Here is a 14,115-nt window from a genome sequence, read left to right on the forward strand (position 1 = left end):
TACTTTGGGTCTGTGAGATTTTTTTGGTCTTGTGAGACAGGGTCTCATTCTGCAATTCAGGCTGGCCTTGGACTCACTAGTAGCCCAGGCTGACCTTGAACTCTTGGCAATCTTCCTGCCTCAGCCTCCTGAGTGCTGGGATTACAGGCATGTACCAGAGATTCTGTAAATGTAGAGCTAACACTAACAATGGTCAATGTACGTACATCCTAAACACTGCTAAGACAATAGCAGTAGGCCTTTCAATAACAATTTTTAAAAATTGGCAACTACAGAATTACGAAGTGTTATCTTTTGCTAATATAATTAGCAATATGCTTTGCACATATAGCCTAATCTTTTAATCAGTATTAACAAAACAAGAACAGGCTAGGTAATGCAAGGACTGGTTTGCAATATACCTGCTTCTCACAAAACCAACAATGAACATGCCCCAGGTTAAATATCAAGAAGCATTATTTTAGCTGAGTGTGGTGGCACACACCTGTAACCCCAGTACTCAAAATGTTGAGGTAAAAAGATTGCTTTGGAGTTTGAAGATAGCCTGGACTACATAGCCTGAACTACACAGTAAGATCCTGTCTCAAAAAACAACAAAAAAGTTTTTTTAATTTCATAACATCCTCTGGAACAAAGCTAAGAGGCCAGCTAATTTTTACCCAAAAAATAATAAGTAAAAAAAAATTTTTAATCCACCTGGCTTTCTTTCAGCAGAATGGGAAGACAATAAAGGAAGAAAAAAAACAGACATGGAAAACGTTTTTAAAACCATAAAGCCGGGGGCAAGGGATTTAGCTCAGTGGCACTGCGCCTGCCTCGAAAGCGCAAGGTCCTGAGTTCGATCCCCAATACCAAAAAATAAAATTTAAAGTTGGGCATGATGGTACATACCTATAATCCCAGCACCCAGACGCTGCAGGAGGATGACAATTCAAGGCCAGCTTGGGCCACCACAGCAAGTTCAAGCTAGCCTGGACTCCCTAGCGAGACCCCTTGGGGACTGGGGGGCTTAAAAGTATCTACAATTCCATGCTAGCACACTGAGGGAAAATGTACATTATCAGCATTAACTCAGTAAGAGATGGAAAGCCCGATTACGATAAAATTTAAAAAATTTTCCCAAAGCTATCTGAACTATGCCAAAGCATAATTTTCTCAAGACTTTACAAAAATGATTCAACTCAGCTATAAAGTTGGTTAGTTATGAATTCCAAGTATTTGCAAATATGATCGATCGTACACATAATAATACACACCCTGGTACACACAGACCCTGACTCAGTATCATTATTCTAGAGCTGAAGAGTGGAGCCGAACAATGACTCACATGAACAGGTTCGGAAGGAAACCCCAGTATTCTCAAATAGATACTGCAAAGCTGGAAAACTCAACATCTATTTTTTCATTTAAACTATTCAGTCAAACTGGAATATTTTCTTTACAAAATAGGAATGAAGCACTGATATACATGCTATGACATAGATGATTCGTGAAAATATGCTAAGTCAAAGAAGCCAGGCACAAGAGACCACATATGACAGGATTCCACTTACATGCAATGCCCAAGAAGCAGCGCAGCTACACAGATCAATGGCTGCTAGGGGTTGGGGAGATCAGGGAGGAGGGAATAGACAGGGTTTCTTTTGGGGATACTGAAAATGTTCTAAAATTAGTAGTGATGGCTGCACAACACTGAATCTAATGAAAATCACTGAGTTGTATATTTTTAAAGGCTAGATTTCATATAACAGCTTTATCTCAATAAAGCTGCTTTAATATACAAGTATATCAATCTTAAACCAGCTTCTGTGAGAACGTGTGTTCTAGAACAGGAAAGTGACGTCACTATATAACAAAAAGACACATATTAAACCTAAGATAAAACACTAGAAGTACTCCCTCTAAAATCAAAATTAAAACAAGAATGCCTGTAACACTATCATTACTTAAGATTATATAAGAACTACTAACCAATGGATTTAGGTAGGATATAATTATTATTTGAAAAAAGTTAAACTTAATTATATATGATACAATATATCTAGGAAATGCAAGAAAAATCAACCGAAAAACTAGTATTAATAAGAATTGACAGAATGTTCTAGTACAAAATTACAGACAGAAGTTTTTTCTTTCAATTTATGGCACTGGGAATTGAACTCACGGCTTCTGCACTAAATTACATCCTGGACCCTTTTTTTTGGGGGGGGGGTACCGGGGATCGAACTTGGGTCCTTGCAGTTGTGCAGCAGGCGATGAAACCACTGAGCTAAATCCCCGGCCCTGGACCTTTTTAAATATTATAATTTTGAGACAGGTTCTGGCTAAGCTGCCTAGACTAGGCTTGAACTTGCTGTCCTCTGCCTTAGCCTCTCAATGTACTGGACCTTAGGCGTGCACCACTACGGCAGATTAAAAAGTTTTCTTACATAACACGAACAGAAAATCCCACTGTGTCTTGCTTTCCTACACCCACAGCTTAAAGGAAGAAAGGTTTACTTAGGCTTACAGTCTGTGGAGGTTTCAGTCCATAGCTGGCTGGCTCCAAGGCAGAGTGGTATGGCAGAGAGGCCGAGAGGCCGAGAGGCAGACAGAGCTGCACACCGAATGGTGGACGCAAGAGAGAGCTGAAGAGAGGAGCCAGGGAGGAAAAAAAAAATCCAGGCCACATCCCCAGTGTCCTGCCTTTTCCGACCACACCCCACCTTCTAACAGCAAGTTAGCTATTAAATAAATCCCCATAAACCAATCACCTTCCAAAAGTTCTGCCTATGACCACATGAAGCTCTTCTTGGGGGACATCTAGATATAAACCATAACATACTGGTAAGAATAATATATAGAGAAACTGCAGGCTCACGCCTGCAATGCTAGCACTCAGGAGGCTGAGGTAGGAGGATTGCTGTAAGTTCCAGGCCAGCCTGGGCTAAGCAGTGAGTTTAAGGCCAGCCTGAAATAAAAGAGACCCTGTCTCAAAAATAAAATATATATACACCAATATGTTTAAAATTTTGTGTTTTTCTAGGAAATTGTTCATTTTGTATGAATGACAAAAAATGTGAAAAGCAAAAAAGATTCCATTTTTAAAAACTATTAATAAATCAAAAAACAAAACTCTCACAAAAGAAACCAAGACAGTTCTATAGACGGAATCTATCTTTCAATAAACAGATCAGTTTCAAAAAAGAGAGAATATTCCCCTATTCATCTATGAGGTTTGCTGGGCACTGTGGTGCACACCTGGAGGCTGAAGCAGGAGGATCCCTTGAGTCCAGGGGTTCTGGGTCAGCCTAGGCAACACAGTGAGATCCCATCACCAAAAAAAAAAAAAAAAGTTAACGCTCATCTTATGAGGCTAACATAATCTTGTTATCAAAACAAAGCAGGAGATTCACAAGTTTCAGCCCAGCCTGGGCAATTTAAGGAGACTCAAACTTAAGGAGTCTCAAAAAATAAAAAAATAAAAGGCACTAAGCAATATAGCTCAGTGTGAAGGCCTTGAGTTCAATCCCCAGTAGAAAAAAAAGGACTACATGAAAAAAGAAAAGTACATGGCAGTAACAAAAGGATGCAAATATCCAAGACATCCAAAAATAGTTTAAAATAGAAAATCTATTAATGCACTTCATCACACTAGGATGTGCAATAGAAGCTGTAGAAAAATTCAATTATTTGTGGTAAAAACTCTAAAATGCTTAGAACTTAAACTAAAAAGAAAAATAATATCCAACTGCCTGGACAAAGCCCACTACGATAGTACACTGAATGAAGAAACCTTTGAAGCACTCGAAGTGCCTAGATGAGCATGCCTGTTATCAATGCTCTGGTGTCAGTGAACGCAGTACGACAGAACAACAGGAGGCAGAAAGCAACAGAAAAAAAGTAAAACTGCACTGTTAACAGACATGCTATTTAAAAAATACAAAGAATTATAAACTGATCTTACTCCCACAGTTCAACAAATCTAAAGACACTACCAATTGTAAGACATATCCGCATTTTACACACAACTAAGAAAAAACATCAACTAAGTTGTACTTCCTTACTATCTAGGATTTTCATTTCAAATTTATCAAGACAACACTTTCAGACTTACAGATTTTTATCCTATCTTGTAGGTAAAGAAAATTTTTTAAAAATAGAGACAAAAAAACTGGTAAGTATTCCTAAAACTTCAGATTACTTTTCTACTCAAAGCTGTTCAACTGTTCCTAACAAAATCATTCTCTGCCAACCAGAGTATTGGTAATACAGCATTTCTTAAAATGCTCTATTTATTATTTATGGGATTTCCTTTCAAGGCAGACACTTAGCAATTTCTGTCTTCAAATTGTATTGTTTGGAATAAAATAACAATGCAACAAGGCAATACTCATTTAAGTGGTGATAAAGTGGAGTGCCCTGAACAAGTTTGTGCATGCATAGCCACAAGAAATACATGAGGATGGCTTCCGGGACAACGGTGATTACAGGGCACCATCAACTGGAGATCCATTCTGACTTCAGAGATGTTAAAATGCAGGAAGGAAAACTCTGTTTCACAACTTATGAATTGTGCTCATGAGAGTTCAGCAATATTATATGATCAATACACAGAGGCCCTTGCCCATCACAAAAACTAAATACAAGTTACAGAGCTGGGGGTGTGCTCAGTGGTAGAGTATTTGCCTAAAATGCAGGAGGCCCAAGGTTTGAGTACCAGCACTGCAAAAAAAACCACAAAAAATTATAATTTAAAAAAAAAAGGGCTGGGGATTTAGCTCAGTGGTTCTGCCACCTGCCTTGCAAGTGGAAGGACCCGAGTTTGATCCCTGGTAGCAAAAAAAAAAAGAAAAATAATTTTTTTAAAATCCTATTCACAATGACAACAAAATTACATGATATCAAGCAAAAAGAAATCTAACAAAAGCTGGGCAAGATACCAGGTGTGGTGGCACATGCCTATAATCCCAGCACTCATGAGGCTGAGGCAGGAGGATCTCTGTGAGAAACCTGGGCTATATAAGGGGTTCAAAGGCAACCTGAACTACAGAGTAAGATCCTGTCTCAAAAAACAAAAACAAAAAAAGTTACGCAAGGGCTTTATGAACACAACAGCAATACTCAGATTCAAATCACAGCTCCATTATTTAGCATATACCTCTATGAATCTATTGATTCATTGTATAAATTGATGCAAATACAATTAAAATCCAACAGTTTTTCATAGAAATTGAAAACTCAACCCTAAAATAAGCAAAAGAAAGGAAACAGTTGAAGTAATCTTGAAAAGAAAGAACATATAGTAAAATATAATGATGTCATAATTACATCAGGATAGTATGAAGGCAGCTAAACAAATCAATGAAACCAGAAAAGAAAAAACAAAAACAGACATGTATATGTGGGGCTATGACATACCTCAAGAGTTAGGGAGAAAAGACTCAACTATTTGATAAGTCTATGTGAAAAAGATAAAACTAGATCCCTACATTACACAGCAGAGAAAAAAATTCCAGATGAATTAATGACCTAAATATTTTTAAAAGCCCAGAATCATCATTACCTTAAAGTGAAGAATTTCTTGAAGGCACGGGAAAACAAGCTATAAGTTAAAAAAAACACCAAAAAACAAAACAAAAACACCAGAAAACTGGCTACTGTCACATTAAGAAGTACTACACACACAAAAATTCTATAAACAAAGCTAAAAGACAAGCCACATATGAGGATATTTTCACTGCATATAAGCACAAAACATTAGTATCCAGAATATGAAAATAACCATAAACCAGTAAGAAAGACAGCAGTCGAACTTGAAAAATGGACTGAGGATTACGCACAAGGATTACGCAGAAAACTCAAATGGCCAATAAATACTGTGGGAAACGAAGATCAAACTCAAGAGCAATCTAAAAAATGCAAAATGAAAACTCCAAAGAGATAGCATTTAAATCCCACGGATGGGGAAAAATTGCAAAATCTAATCTCTTGGCAATAATGTGGAGAAACACGCTCATACACAGTTGGTGGGAGTGTCAGGCAGAATAAAATCTGGCATCGTGGCAATTCCCAGTAAAGCTGACAATGCACAGACTTCAACATAGCAAATTCTACTACAATCCCAAGAGAGAAGAACCCTGTGTGAGGATATTCACAACAGTAGTGTGAAATTGCTGAAAACTGCAAACAGCTTAATGGTTCTTCCGCAGGAAAGGATTAACACATTCCAGCCAGCTTGAACCTCCACTAGTACATGCATGACTGTCCCATCAGGTAGCGTGGGATAGTCCCATCAGGTGGTACAAGCCGCCCAATGGGACAGTCATGCATGTACCATCTCTGGAACAAGCCATCGGATGGGACAGTCATGAATGTACAGCCCCGTTGTGCATATATTAATAAGCCACGGTATGTTTATACACTAAAGTACAAGTAATATGGCAGGCATGGTGGTGTACACCTATAATCCCAGCACTTGGGAGGCTGAGGCAGGAGGACTGCCAGAGGAAGTTCAAGGCCAGCCTGGGCTACCAGGCTACATAGTGAGTTCAAGGCCAGCCTGAAATACACAGCAAGACCCTGTCTCAAAAATAATCATCATCATCTAGACAAAGCCAGGTATGGTGCTGCAAGCCTGTAATCCTGGCACTTGGGAGGCTGAGGCAGAAGGATTACCACAAATCTGAGGCCAGCCTAGGGTACACAGTGAGTTCTAGGCCAGTCTGAACATAGGGGGACCCTAACTCAAAAAACAAAACAAACAAAAAAATACAAGTAATATGGATGAACTAGACCAGCAGTTTTCAAACTTGTTGATCTCAGGACTACATGGAGTATTTTATGTGATCCATATTTATAAGTATTTATCAAGAAAATGTAAATGGAGGCATTTAAAAATATTAATTTACACTGCCTTCCTTGCAAGTGCAAGGTCCTGAGTTTGATCCCCGGTACAAAAAAAAAATTTAATTTATTTTTTAAAACTACTATGTGAATAAACATGAATAACATTTATCTTAAAATATTAACTATTTTTCAAGACAAAAAATTAATGAAGAGAGTGGTACTGTTTCACATTTTTGCAAATCTCTTTCATGTGTGGCTTAATAGACGACAGATGGATCCCCTTAACTGCTGCTGCATTCACTCAATTATGACACCATGTGTCATGGAGCCTCTGCACAGTACTGGTATAATGTACAGGTAAAATGGCAAAGACTATTATTATGAAAATTTTGACCTTATGGACCTCCTACAAGAATGTTAAGAGATCCCCAGAAATCCCTGGTGCATACTTTGAGAACTAATGAACTAGATCCACACAGAACATGAAGAAATCCCAAAAACACACTGTTCAGTGAAAATGGATAAAATGACGCCCGCAGCATGATACCATTTAAACATACAAACAATACCTGATCTTGCTTTGGTAATGTACATATTAGGACAGTGGTTACTTCTGGCAAAGACAAGAGAGGAGTAATTTCAAAATAGTTCATAAAGCCTAACGGCTGTATGCTTCAAGGCCATACAGTTTAATTGAAGTATACATCCCTTTGAATAAAACACCATTTTAAGACGCCTGGGTTTTATAAAATATTATTTAGAAAAACAATCTGACAGCAGTAAGAACAGGCTGGCCACATTCCAAATCAGATAAGGGTTGAGGATGGGGGTTATTCAGTGCCTGGGTTTGATCTGGTGCCCTAACAAGATAGGTATGCCTTAATATGAATACTCATTGCTCAAAGAACACACTGATTAAACAATTGACTCTGAATAGTTTCCAACGACATAAATTTTCTACACCCAATAACTGAGATGATTGGTTTTGAAATTACATGCCAGGTACTGCCTGTGTACAAAGTGAGAAACAGTCCCTATATTCACAGTTTATAAAAGACAAAAGTATAAATACTGTACATAGTCAAAATGTTACTGATTAAATGCTAAATTAAAGATGTCCACTCTGCTTTTTAGGACAGAGAGGTAAGAATGAGCATTGGAAAATGATGGTGCCATTAACTGAAAGAAAACAGGAGACAGGTTTTGTCTTAGGGGCTCTGGATTTTTTTTTAAATGATACAACAGTACTGGGCCTTTAAAATGTCCAGAGACATTTGACTTCAGCCATGTTGAGATGCTTTAGACACCTAGGTGGCTACCGCAAATGCCAGATGAGAAACTAGAAGAGAGGGTGGGCATGGTAAGGGACACCAAACTAAGGGAGAAGACTCCAGGGGGAAAGAAAGACAGGAATGACCTTGAGGGACAAGCCATCACAGAAGACAAAGCAGGCACAGGGTTGTGAAACACAGAACGCTTTTATGACACTCCCATTGATATACTGTGCAAGTTTTCTGACTTGGGAAATACTGGATTTAGGAATAAGTGAGCTAAAAAAACCAACAGCACTGGTGAAGATAAACCAGGTGAGGTTTTTGTAAAATAAGCAGACGTTGGACTGTTTCTAAGGCTAGGGAAAAACTCCAGCAGAGTAAGAGCTTAATAACATACACCCCCTCCTCCCCGGAGGCAGGCCAGGGCCATTTTCCTTCAGCAGGAGGAACAGGAGGAAGGGCTAGGTAGGGAGAGGAGAGGAATTACGCGGCAGGGAGGGAAACTCAACTCTTTACACCATTTTAGGGCATTCAGCCTTCTCAGTTAAGGAAAGACTGGGTGACCTGAGGGTAAGGAATTTAAGGGCCAGTTGAGTTTATAAGAAAAAGAAGTGCAACTACCAGTGGCCACAAACACAAATACAAGATTATCAGTGACAATACACAACTAAATGGGCTTGAAGTCGGGCATGGTGGAGCACTCCTGTCATCCAAGAAGCAACATGGAAAAAGAATTTGTAAAGCATCCATGAGCATGTTTTTTGAAAAAGGAAACTGGTATCTATCTTTTAAAAAACATGCAGCTATCGCGGCTTTCCTCATGATAGCCCACCCTGCTTTCTCCAGGGTGTGCTTTATCTTGCTTTTTCCACTTTTACTTGGCCCAAGTTTGGCCTGCAGAGCCAGTTTCTCCCCCTACTCTTCACTTTTACTTTCCTTTTTTTTTTGGTACTGGGGATCGAACTCAGGTCCTTCCGCCTGCCTCGCGAAACCACTGAGCTAAATCCCCGGCCCCACTTTTACTTCCTTGAATAAACTTGGCCACTGCTTTTTTAAAAATGTGCACGCACGCACGCACACACACACACACGCACGCACACGCACAGGCACACACACACACTATCCATCCAGTTGTCCAGAATTTTTTTTTCTTTTTTTTTTGGCTGTACGTACTGGAGATTGAACCCAGGTCCTTCACATTGAGTTATAACCCCATCCCTTTTTATTTTGAAACAGGGTCTCATCAAGTTGCTGAGATTGGGCTCAAACTTGCAATCTTCCTGCCTCAGCTTCCCAGGGGATGACAGATGTCTATACCATACCCAGCTTTATTTAACCATTTCTCATGGAAACTAAACTATATGTTTACCTGTCTTAATTATACAACTAAAGTCTAATCTTAATCTTGAACATCCACACCGCTGTACTTTATAGCTTCAAACAGAACTGGTTCTTCAACGTTTTTTTGTTTTTTAAAGAAGAGCATCTTTATAGCTCTTCTATATCTTTCTCAGCTGTTAAGATATAAAAACTACAAAGTTTACATTTACCCTCACCGCCTCAACAAGCACAGCGAAACTTAGCAACATGCTTCTAGTTGGCCTCATGCCTGCCCTGCTTCTAACGGTTTTCTAACCATGACCTTTAGGGTAAACAGGTCCCTTCACTCCCTTCTTGGAGCATTACCGTGACCTGTTGTAGTCTAGAAAAATGGAAAAACCGAAAGTGAAATACCTATGCTACCTCTGTCTTTAACACAAAGTTCTAATAAACACTGCCCACATGGGCCTTTAGATGAGTCAAAGATCAATCAAAACTGGAACAGGAAGGCGTGGCTTAGCAAACAGCTTTAGTCATCCTCCCAAACTGTGGTTACTTTCACCAGAGGGAAGAACACAACCTGCAAAAGGGCATCTGAAGGCCATTGTCCCCCCCCCCCCCCGCTTTGAGACAAGATATTGCTGCATTGCTCAGGCAGACTTTGAACTTGGAATTCTCACACTCTAGTCCCAAGTCGCTGGAATTGCAAGCACAAGCCTCCGCACCTGACCCAATGTCTTTTTAACAGTCACGCTTGAACCCACTTCTCAGCTACCTTCCAACCTACTTCTCTTCTTAGCTAGGTGCCACTGCAATCCCAGCTGAGGCAGAGGCAGAAGGATCTCAAGTTGGAGGCTAGCCTGATCAACTTAGCGTGCCCTTGTCTCAAAATTAAAAAGCTTAGCGATGTCACTCAGTAGTGGAGCGTCCCTGAGTTTGATCCCCAGCACCACAAACACACACACACACCCCTGATCTCTTGAAAAATTACCAGAGGAACACTTACAAGTTCATTTCTTATTTTAGTCAAGTAACCTGCATATGACACTAGTCCTGTTATTTCAACCACGGCAAATGAAATGTTAGATACCCATCTTTGTTTACTGTAGAAATTATAACTGAGCAAAAGGTTATTTGGGGTAAGAAATTAGGTTTTTTTAAGCAGCTGTCTAATAAAGATGGATCATTCGAAAATAGCAAAATCTCAACTTCTGAACATTCCTAGAACCGTCCTCATAATAAAATCACTGATCAACTTAATATTCGCATTAGTTCTCAACTCTGCAATTTGTCCTGGTCCCGCGGATCTGCTAAGCGACTAAAGCAGAGCTTTAATGGTGCCATCCCTCCTAGTTGAGAGCTCCCCTGCTGCCTCCCCCACTGAGCATAAGCCCTTCCACCTGGCAAGGGAGCGCTTCCGCAATCTACCTTTTCTAGTCTGAATTCCTACCATTCCCCTATCCATACCATCCACTCTAGCCAAACTGTAAATACTTGCTGTTTTCTCAAGAAGCTTCAACCTTGACATGCCCTTTCCTTACCTCCACCACTACTTAGAAGACCTACCTTTGTAACCTCAAATGTCACCTACTTCAAGAACCCTTTCCTGATACTCCAAAGGGAACCCTTCTCTGAAACCTCGGTAATCGGGCATCCCTTTCCCGCAGTGCTTACTTAGTACTAGTTCACCTTGTCTCATCTACCCTGTACCAGACACCGTGTTCTAGAACCTTCTCGATCTTTCTCTGCTCCTACCACACCATTGCCAACACTGGGCTCCGACTTCACCAGGAAAGTTGTATGGTCGAAAGTACTTCAGGGGATGGAACTGAGGTAAAACTAAACAAAGAAAATTTAAAAATCTAAACGCCATGACAGATAAACACAATGTCCTTCACTGAGAAAATAACCTCCTGCCCGTCCATCGTTCCTCAAAAAAATACTTAAAAAAAAAAAAATCACTAGCTTGAATACAGCTTTTCAAGAAAGTTGCTTCCACATAAACACAAAAGACTTCTTCACAATTTTACTCCTTCGCTTTCATGTTGTGCATTTTCCCCTATTGATCCAAACAGTAGTGAGTTTTCCATCAATTTTATTTCATTACTCAAATTAGTATACGAAGCAACGATTAGCGGAGGACAACCGCATCGAGGGTAGCCTATCAGACACGTATGACTTTACCTAAGCAAAATTAAAATTTCCTGGGGTCCCACTGCTGCCACCCGCGCCGACCGCCCTCAGCTGGCTACAGCGTCAAGGAAAGGTTCAGGGCAGGGATGAAGAGAGGCGAGATGGCTTCCAGCGCCCAGACGGCGGCGATGGCCGCCTGCGGCAGCTCAGCTGAAATGCAGCGGAAACAGCAGTCACGGGGCTGCGGAAGGCAGGGCAGGAAGGTGGCGCTGCCGCCAAACGCCTGGAACCCGAGCGCACATCATGGCGACCAGGGCAATGGCCGCCGTGGGGAGCGAGCACGCCCCTCCGCGCGCACACGTCGCCGTGCCGTGTCTCCGGTGCCCGAACGGCGCCGCCGCCCGCTCTCCCACCCCCCCTCACGGACTGTAGCGGAATTTTCTCTCCAGACACCGCCTTCAAGATGGCGGCTCCCCCTCCCGGCAGCCCCCTCAGTCGTCCCCTGCAGCAGGAGCCGAGCCGCCGCCATCTTGTCCCCCGTCCCTCCCCCCCTCGCCGATATTTACATAGCGAAAATCGGCCCGGCCGGCCTGCGGCCTTCACCTCATGCCTGCAGCCTTCATCTCCTCACTAGGCCTCGCCCCCGCGCGGTGCCCCGAGTCGGCGGCGGCACCCGCCCGAGACCCCTCCGCCGCCTCCCGGACCGCTGGGCAGCCTCCCCCAACCCCCGCCCGCTTACGGAGCGCGCCTCCGCCGCTCGGGGCAGCCGGGCTCCTCCCCGGGCCTAACTGCGGCCTCCTCGGGGCCTGCTCCGCGCAGCGCGCCACGCCGCCCGGCCTAGCGCAGGAGGGCGCCTTGCGGGCCGCCAACCAGGCCGGAACCAGGCCGCCGCGCGCGCACTAGGCCCCACGGCCGCCGCGGCGCCCGGGACTCACCGGACGGGAGTGCGAGCGGTCGGCGACGGTGCCGGCTGCTGCAGGCCGGCCTTTCTCTGGAGCACTGGGCCGGGCTCCGGCTGGTGGGGCGGGCGGAGGGAGGGAGGAGGGGCCGAGCTCGGAGCTGACAAAAAGCGGCCCAGCTCCCCGGCACGGGCCCGCCGTCAGCACGTCACGTCACCGCCCGGGAGAGAGACCCAGGAAAATGCGGAAGGATAGATGGGCCCCCTCCTCCGCCTGGTGGGTCCCCCTGGCGCCCCGGGTCGGCGCCGCTCACGCCCCGCGCCCCGGGAGCCCAGTGGCCTCGCTGCGGCGGGGTCTTCGGCGGCCTGTGTCTCCGTGACAGCGCCCCCCTTCTTTCCACCTCCTCCGCGCTCCCGCCCGCCGCCACACACGCCGCCGCCGCAGCCTCGGCAGTCAAGCGGGCGCGGGACCGCGGTCGGTAGAGCCAGCGGGGAGGCGGCGGCCCGGGCCGCCCCCAACCAGGGCCGCCGCAGCCGCCCCCGGGGGCCTCGGAGCTCTGCCGCCTCTCCGCGCGGCCCGGCCTGGGGCGGCCCTCAGCCCTCGCCGTCTCCGATCGCTTCCTGCGTCCCGGTGGCTGGACAGGGAGATAAATTTAGCAGCCCCGCCGTCCCCTGGCTTCCCGTGAAAAACAGATCCTTGCAATGGAGTCAAAGTGGATGTGCGGGCAGGGGGGACCCTAGGACAGCACCGAGCCCCTTCGTGTTTTAATAAATGTCCACAAGAAAGCTGAGCTGATTTTATGGGGGGTGAGGAAAGGTTACATCTGCACTGCGATGAGCAGGAGCTTTAGTGACATTTTCTGTTTACCTGTGTCTCGGGTTTGAGGGCCTAGGAAATGGAAGCCTGGGGTCATTGTTTCGTAAATAATGGATTTTCCACGTTCTCCCGCAAATGTCTAGGAAGTAGCGGAATAGGGTAAGGATTTATTTTTTAAGCTACATAAACAAGCTTAACGTTGAAAAAAAGGGAGAGAAGGAGGAAATTATATGATTCAATAAAACATAAAAATGTATTTTTTGTGTTTTCCTCAGTTTCAATTGTTATGCCCTATTTTCTATACTGAATTTGGGACTCAAAAAGTTCCGGGGGGGGGGGAGTTAATGTCTTTACACGCATCTGAAATGGGGCATCCTGAAACAGCACTATATGCTAAAGACATTTTTAAACAATAAAGAACGCAAATTATAAAGAATATAACATACTGGTGTGGAATCTCTTCAAATACAAAGTTCCAGAATGCAAATTGACCCTTCCCTCGGACATCTTACAATCAGAAAATGCATTGACAAAGGGAAAACAGCCGGGCGTGGTGGCGCACGCTTGTGATCCCAGCACTTCGGGAAGCTGAGGCAGGAGGGCTGCAAAATGGAGCCCAACCCCGGCAGCTTAGCTCGCTAAACTTGTCCAAAATAATAAAAAAGGGGAGGGGAGCATGGGGATGTAACTCGGTCTGAAGACCCTAGGTATTGAACCCTCAGTACTGGAAAAAGGAAGAATAAAAGGGAGGGCGGTGAGGCGTGGTGGCACAAGCCTGTAATCCCACCTACTTTAGAAGCTGAGGCCAGAGGATCTCAAATTTGAGAACACACTAGGCACTTAAG

The 14,115-nt window shown here is 43.7% G+C and overlaps 1 protein-coding gene across 3 annotated transcripts in view; it reads right to left on the reverse strand.

Annotated features, from left to right (window-relative positions):
- Zfx (zinc finger protein X-linked) overlaps positions 1–13,434 on the reverse strand; it is a 47,141-nt gene extending 33,707 nt beyond the window's left edge. Inside the window, exon 1 of one of the 3 annotated variants that reach the window (XM_004872226.4) lies at positions 12,491–13,434. The gene's annotated coding sequence lies outside the window, so the exon portion shown is untranslated. Of the gene's footprint in view, positions 1–11,606; positions 11,920–12,294; positions 12,315–12,490 lie in introns of those variants that run through there. The other 2 variants (XM_021250179.2, XM_004872227.4) reach the window with 2 other exon arrangements.
- Positions 13,435–14,115: the final 681 nt, after the last annotated feature.

The sequence above is a fragment of the Heterocephalus glaber genome, unplaced genomic scaffold (assembly GCF_053883595.1).
Source record: "Heterocephalus glaber isolate CG9 unplaced genomic scaffold, H.glaber_assembly_v1.0 deba00001594, whole genome shotgun sequence".
Classification (NCBI taxonomy): domain Eukaryota; kingdom Metazoa; phylum Chordata; class Mammalia; order Rodentia; family Bathyergidae; genus Heterocephalus; species Heterocephalus glaber.